Source organism: Pipistrellus hanaki (assembly GCF_964339955.1).
Source record: "Pipistrellus hanaki genome assembly, chromosome: 2".
Classification (NCBI taxonomy): domain Eukaryota; kingdom Metazoa; phylum Chordata; class Mammalia; order Chiroptera; family Vespertilionidae; genus Pipistrellus; species Pipistrellus hanaki.
Window position 1 is genome coordinate 51,028,642 of NC_140504.1, and position 8,399 is coordinate 51,037,040.

Consider the following 8,399-nt stretch of genomic DNA (forward strand, 5'->3'; position numbering starts at 1 on the left):
CTTCTTCTTCTTCTTCTTCTTCTTCTTCTTCTTCTTCTTTAAATATATTTTATTGATTTTTTTACAGAGAGGAAGAGAGGGATAGAGAGCTAGAAACATCGATGAAAGAGAATCATCAATCAGCTGCCTCTTGCACACCCCCTACTGGGGATTTTCCCCCAACCAAGGTACATGCCCTTGACCGGAATCAAACCTGGGACCTTTCAGTTGGCAGGCCAACGCCCTATCCACTGAGCCAAACCAGTTTTGGTGATTTAATTATTCTTAAATGTTCTTGTGTATGAACCATTTGGATATAAAGTCTACTAATGGATTCTTGTCATGTACCTTAAAGCAAGGTTCAGAGTCCATGCCTCTTTGAGCCTATCAATATAATTCTTACTAATAAAAGAACATGGTGATATGTGGGTAATAAAACATGGTAAGGAGTCAGTTGACTCATAGAAAGTTAAAACTAGGAAGAAGCTCAGGAAATGATGGCATTATCATTCTACAGATAAGGAAACTGACGATCAGAGAAAGGAATTTTTCCCAAAGTTGAATTCTGGTTCATTGGAAGGGTTGGGATAAAAGTCCAAAGTCTAGGCATCCAGTTTATTACTATTTCCAGTTATGTATGGGAGAGGGCAAGGCCAGCACACCCAGCTGTGTTTACTGACGGGCTCCACAATGGAGACAGAGGTCATGGTGATTCTGGAAGCAGGCCTGTTGGAGGACCTGGGAAGGATGTGGGGAAGGCATAGACGAGTGTCTATGAAATAGAACCAGTGTGGGATGGTGAGTAGAGTCTGGCCTTTGAAACCTGGAATTCAGTCCCAGGGCTGCCACACAGCCCCTCGTTACTGAACACCTCTAAGACCCAGATTTAGTCTATAAAAATTTGCCCATAGAACTGACTGCTCCGAATGGAGTTAAAGGAGACAATGAATGGGCAGTGATATTCAACACAGCCCTGGAAAAGAGCTCTGGAAGATGTGGTTTGTGACACCTTCATGGGGGTCAAGTCTTGTGGTTCTTCAATCTAGGAGGTTAAAAGTGAACACCCAACAGCAGAATTTCTTCCTAAAATTAAATAACGAAAATGAGGCTGCAATCAGAGCAAGTTTCCAAGTGGCTCATTTGTTTGCCAACCAAAGAAAGCCATTTAGATATGAGTTCATTAAATTGTGTTGGATTGAAGGAAAGAAACTTGTTTAAGACTGTCAGTCTTCAGGATGCTACGGACAGGGATGAGCTTTGACCTTGGTGAGGACCCTTCCCCACTGGGCTGACTGCACTCTAGAGCTTGTGTTGGCACATACCATCCCATGGACCAAAGTCAGTCAGCTGTCTGTTTTTGTAGAACCCACAAGCTGAGAGTCATTTTCACATTTTTAAATCACTGAAAAATATCAAAATAAGAATCATATTTTGCTTGATGTGAAAATTATGTGGAATCCAAATTTCAGTGTCCTCAAATGAAGTCTTATTGGAATGCAGCTACACGCATTTGCCTACATATCTATATACACTGAGTGGCCAGATTATTATGATCTTTGAATGCATAATAATCTGGCCACTCAGTGTATATCCTATATAATAAAAGGCTAATATGCAAATTGTCCCCTCGACCAGGAGTTCGACCAGCAGGCAGGCCGGCCAACTGCCCATGTTCCCTCCCCCTGGCCAGGCTGGCCAGACCCCACCCATGCACGAATTCATGCACCGAGCCTCTAAAATATATAGATAGATGATAAATAGATAGATAGATAGATAGATAGATAGATAGATAGATAAGATATAGATATAGATATACACACACTGAGTGGCCAGATTATTATGCATTCAGAGATCATAATAATCTGGCCAATCAGTATATATAAAAGCCCAAGCGACTGTTATTACCAATTGACTGAACTAACGGTTGATCGGTTACTATGATGTGCACTGACAACCAGGGAGCAGATGCTCACACAGAAGCTGCCCCCTGGTGGTCAATGCGTACCCTCAGCCAACCTCCTTGTGGTCCCTCTCCCCAGCCAGCCAGCAAGCCTTGATGGGCCCCAATCAGTACTGTGAAAGACAGGAACCCCACCCATGCATGAATTTATGCAACAGGCCTCTAGTTGTGCTATAATAGCAGAGTAGAGTAGTCAGATATTATATATGATGGCTGCTCCACACATTATGTGTCACAGAGATGCAGTTATAGCTCAACAATGTTTTAAATGGCATGTAATAGTCATGCTGTGACATTTTGTTTGCTTTTTTAAATTACTAGCATATAACTGTCATGTAAAAACAGGAAAAGCAAAACAAAGTGGACTTCCCATGTCATTTTTAAGTTACAGTATGGATTATTTTGAAATATGGATTATTTTGTTATCCAATTAGATGGCAAAGCATTACTCATTAGACCATGACACTATAGGTGGGCTGAAATAATAGATTCTGTTAATATTTCCAGACTAAAGACATATCACAATATTTCCAACTCAAAGGAAAGCACCCATCAGAAGAAAAAAAATAAAATTTTAAATGGAATGTCTCAGCACAGCATAATTTATTCCTAAAATTAAGTAACAAAAATTAGGCTGCAATCTGAGCAAGTTTCCAAGTGGCTCATTTGTTAGGCAAGCAAGAAAAGCCATTAGGAATGATTTAATTAAGTTGTGTTTGAGCAAAGAAGCCCACGCAATGTGTCCACAGGAAAGAAACTCGTTTAAGACTGTGGCAGCGAGGCTGAATCATGGGAAATGTGGGCTGTGGATCCCAACTTAATACAGAATGGCTACTGATCTTTGTGGATAAGGAAAATGAAGAACTAGGCGAGAGCGACTCCTAAGAGCAGCTGAAGCTGGGGTCCCTCCTGGCCTTGGCCTTCAAAGCGATAGATGGGAGATCGCAGGTTGCAACACATGTTGATGCTCCTCCAGCCTTGCTTAAGGCTCCCAGAAAGGCTTTGGGAACTGTCCACAGAGCTACAGAAAAGTCAGTAAAGAGTGATGCACCTTCAAAGAGAAACAGACAACCTTCTCTGCTATTAATAAAATGATGACCAGGAAGACTCTTACAGCAAAAGGCTCTGTTCCTGCCTCAGAGGACACCTATCCAGAAATAGAAAAATTATTTCCCTTCAATCCTCTCGATTTTGAGAGCTTCAACCTGCCTGAAGAACTCGATAGCACAGGTCCCCTTGAGTGGAGTGCCTCTCATGATCCTTGATGAGGAGAGAAAACTTGAAAAGCTGTTACACCTGGGCCCCCTTCACCCCTGAAGGCGCCTTCTCTGCCATGGGAGTCCGATCCGTTCCAGTCTCCCTCAAGCCTTCTGTCGACTCTGGATGTTGAACTGCCAACTGTTTGCTATGACTTAGAGATTTAAGTTTCTTAGTGCTTTATAGTTTGTATGTAGGAATAGTTTGTATTAATAAAGACATTCTTCAACAGGAAAAAAAAAAAAGACTGCTGCAGCAAGAACAGTTGCTCAGAGAGTTGAGAACATTGAGGATAGTATCAAATGGTTCATTAATAAACAAGGCACATAACTTTGAGTGGTTTTCCTTGGTTTATTGATGAGTTGACAGATGTTACCAATACTATTCAGCTCTTCATTCAACGAGTCAGTGACAAATTTGAAGCGACTGAAGAATTGGCCTCTGTGAAAAGCCTTTGTGAAACAACTATAAGAATGTTTTTAAATGAAATCACACACTTTAAATGAGTGTGCTGTGTGATAGGTGAATTAAACCTCAAAAAAGTTGTTTTTAAAAAAGTGATTTTCAAAGGCATTGAGAAAACATTATTTCAGTATGCACTGAAGTAGAATCTGCTAAGATGTGTTACAACTTGAGGTGGTAGAAATATGTGTGGAGCAGAAAAAACTATAGTGTAATTCATTTACAAAGCTTGTGAAAATGCTAGGCATTTCTCCTGCCATTGTTGAATGGGTCCACCTAGGACATCAATCCTCTAAAACTGCGGTTTACATATGTAGAACTGTTAGCCCAATTATTATTTCAAATTAGGAAAAGTTGTAAACAGCTTAGAGGGGAAGAGCCCCAGTGTATCTACCTCACCCTCACTGGGAAGCAATTAGAAATGTTATTTCAAACTGATATAAATTGGCAAATTGGGTTAAGTGGATATTCAGGGGAACTTAGCTGTCACCTATTAAAACATAAATTACTACAGTTTTTATATAATACCGCCATAATTATACCAAAAAATACTAGGCAGGAACCTATTCCTGGAACTTTAACTGTTTTTACTGATGGATCATCAAATGGGAAAGCTGCCTATCATACAATAAATTCAGACTGAGTCATACTGACCAGTCATACTTCTGTACAGAGAATTTAACTAGAAGCTATTAAGGCTGCATTGCAGGATTTCCAAGAGCTTCTTAATATAGTCTCTGATTCCTTTTATGCTGCGAACTTAGTGAATAGAATTGAAACTGCGCGGTTGAAATGGCTTAGTGACCAAAGTTTATTTTTACTATTCAAACAAGTTCAGCAGATTGTACAACAGAGACAATATCCTTTTTATATCACTCATATCAGGGCTCATAGTGTTTTGCCTGGTCCTTTAACCAAAGGAAATGCACAGGCTGATCACCTGGTTGCTTTATTAAAAGAAGCCTTAGCATCTCATCAGCTTTTACATCAGCCTGCCAAAATGTTGTCTAAACAATTCTCAATCACTCGACAACAGGCAAAACAGATATTAAGGAATGTCCAACTTGCATGTTACATCTACCTCAAGGGCCTAACACAGGAGTCAACCCCAGAGGTTTGCTGAGAGATCATATCTGGCAAATGGGTGTAACGCATTATAATCCCTTTGGATGCCTCGGGGCATTACATGTCTCTGTAGATACTTTTTCAAAAGTAATATGGGCTACTGCATCTACAGGCGAAACTGCAAAACAGGTCATTAATCATTACTTAGCTGCTTTTCCCCGTCATGGGAATTCCAAAAATTATTAAAACTGATAATGGGCCTGCTTACACAAGCTGTCAATTTCAGGAATTTTGTAAAAGGTGGAAAATTCAGCACATAATAGGAATATCATATAATTCCCAAGGACAGGCCATTATTTAATGACAGCATCAGCAGCTCAAATCCCAACTTGAAAAACAAAAAGGGATGATGGAGAAATCACCTGCAGGTAGGCTGCACCAAGCCTTAATTACTTTTAATTTTTTCACTTGTAATGATGAAGGTAGGACACCTATGGAACTACATTGGCATCAGAATAAAACAAAAGAAAATGGTCTAGTAAAATGGAAGGATCCCGAATCTGGTTTATGGAAGGGACCTGATCCATTATTAACCTTTTTGCAGAGGGTATGCTTGTATATTCCCAGAGAAATTTTCCAAAACAGTGTGGATTCCTGCTAAAAATATTAAACTGCAACAGGGATCCAAGAGAGAAACTAGCCAGATTAATGAGGACCTTGCACCTGGAGCAACACTATGCAGCTGCAGACAATCAACTACCTCAGCCACAGAGAGCAGCGACTCCAATGAGTCCACTGAAGATGAGAAGCAAGAGGAGGATAAGCCAGACAGCAAACAGCCCGGAGACCACCTGACACATGGTAAAGAAGACAGTACAGACGCCTAACGCCCAAGAACACCTTTCCTGCCATGCTAACAGTGATCATCTGTACGGTAATATTACCTGGGACAAATGTGGAAATATTTCATACTTATGCTCCTGACCCTTCAGGGGTAAGAACCCTTACATGGGCTGATCCCTCACCTATTGTAGTATCCAGGAGGAACATGGATGGGGCAAAGAAGTAGGGGACTATCACTAATTTCTCTTGGAAGAGGTGCAGAAAATGTAACTAAGACCTTATCTGTTAAAAAAAAAAAAAAAATTGACAGCCAGTTTAAAATTGAATTTCCATGGCCTTGAGTAAAGAATATCCTTACATGATATTATTCTACCACGTCATTATAATTTTTGACATCTTACACCAGTATATACCAAACAAACTTACAAACTAATTCTTTGAATATTTGGCAGCAATTTAAAAGCATATGAAAGGATTTAATCCCTTCCACTGTGTGAAAGACCCCCTGGGAAGGCACTTGGGCGTTCTATATTGGCCCTTCTTGCTCTTTTTGCCAAAGAGGGACTAACTTATCACAATTCGATTGCTCACAGCTGTTGCCTGAGTTTTCAAATTATGCTGAGGTTGAAGCCTCATGGTGGTTGGTACCATGGATCTCTCTCTTGCCCAATGGCATAAGCTGGACCCTCCCTGGAGAAGAAACCTGGGTTCCCCAAGATATCAATGCCAGGGCCCCACAAGCAGGCGAGGGGATCCCAAGGCACGTACTGGGCATGGAGGCCATAGGGGCATAAGCTACCAAGGCGACAGAACTAAACCTCACATCACCCTGCTTGGCCCTCGAGGATGGCTAGTTAGCCAATGATGGGTAAGATTCCTCAAGAGAGGGACAACCTAAGACAGGCACAGTCACAGAGGGGCCATCAGGAGAGGACTTGGCGGTCGACAGAGGTGGGGCACAGATCCTCACCCCCCACCCCAACATTGCAGGGGCTTGAAACTTCGCCCCTTCTGAGGGAAGTCTCCTGCCCCATGGCTGCTTCGTGCTTCCTATGCCCAGCTCAGATCAAGACCCAGGCAACAAACGAAAACTTGTCCAGCTCAGATTGGGACCCAGGCTACAGAGACTTGGCTGACAACAGCTGCCCTTTATCTAAATCTAGTCTAATACCAAGAATGTTTAGAGCTTTCTCAAGGATGCAAATAATCCTTTGCATTAATATTAACAGGGTAAACTAAAATGATTGTTAGAATATTAAGTTTTATAGTAAAATAGTAGTCAAGTTTTCAGATTAACTTAAATTGGCTATTTGAAATAAGTAAATATTCAAGAAAATTTCATTATACAAAAAGTTGTTTCTAAAGTATTAACTAGAATTTCTATTGGTAGTTCATTTTGTGATAAACTTGCTTAACAAAAAAATAAAATTTGAAGACTGCATTATAAAAATTTCCCAAAAGCCTCCTAATAATTAAATCAAAATGGGGGATAGTGGAAAAAATATTAAGGAAACATATTCAGAAAAATTTTCTTTAAAAAACTAATTAACAGCAGAAGAAAACACACATGATGTCAGAATAAGCAAAAGGAAAATCGTTTGGGCAAAAAATTAAAAGGATCCCAAGTAAAACTGATAGAAAAGATTCCATTATTAATTTTGGTCAAGAATATGTTTGTGTATTTTCAGAAAATAACTCCAAGACCATGTGGATTCCTGCAACAAAGGAATTGACAGGAATACTCTAGCCATAAAAGCAAGAGGAGAGACAATCCAGAGATGGAAGATGCTGACGACGCTTGCCATACTAGCTGTCAGCAGATATGCATCGCCACAGATTGCCCAGACCAAACCAGAGGTCAGACTTGCATTGCCACCATTTGTCCACCATCTGGATACCATTGCTGAGGTGGACTTGGAACTATTGGACATTGAAATTTGGACTAAAAAACTGTTGGACATTAAAATTTGGACTAAAAAAACTGTTGGACATTGAATCTGGGATTCAAAAACTGTTGGCCCAGAAAGAATGATTTCATTTGACTCTCAGCATATCCATTGTTGTTTGTTTCATTTTTTTGTTTATTTCTAGTCTGCATATGCAAAAGTTTTTTAAGGAAAGAAAACGGGGGAGATGCTGGAAAACAAATCAGTTTCACTAAAACAGAGATGTTGACAGGAAGCCAGGAAGTCTGGTCAACAACCTTAATTGCTCTAACCTTTAGTTGAGATATTGTTAGCTGAAGCAGCCTCCACCTTGTTTGTCCTCCCGAGGCAGTTTTTGTTATTTCCTGCCTAAGGGCTACATGTAAATTTCTGTGTATGTTGCCTGAGATGTTTTCCCCAAAGCCTCAATAAAAGGGGATGGCAGGGCCCGAGCAGGAATAGTTCTCCCACTAGAGTTGGACTACCGCCTGGCCCCCCATATCGCCGAGTTGAATGCCTTCAGGTCTCAAGTCTCTACATTTGTGTGTGGCCATTCTCCAGAAGCCAAACCCTGAACTGGAACTCTTTCCACGTGGGCCGTGAAAGAGAGTCCCACAGAACAGTATTTCCAAAATTTGTGCTCAATTACTATTATATTTTAATATTTTTTTGGAAATGTGTTTTTTCTCTTGTTTTATAAATGTCTGCATAATATCCTCAATTTCACCTCTTAGCCCACAGAGTCTAATGTACTTATTATCTGACTCTTCAAAGGAAAGGTTTGCTGACCCCGATCTAAGTCACAGTCCTACCTGTGCTTCAAGCTCCAAGCTATAATATGGGTATAATAATAGTAAATCTACTTCATGCCTTTGAGTTAATAAATGTAAAGTATGGGGAATGGTGAC

General features: G+C 40.4%; 1 pseudogene across 1 annotated transcript; it reads left to right on the plus strand.

Annotated features, from left to right (window-relative positions):
• Positions 1 to 2,728: 2,728 nt before the first annotated feature.
• On the plus strand, positions 2,729 to 3,383 carry LOC311615067 (securin-like; annotated as a pseudogene). Its single transcript has one exon. The product of its transcript is annotated as a securin-like (transcript).
• Positions 3,384 to 8,399: the final 5,016 nt, after the last annotated feature.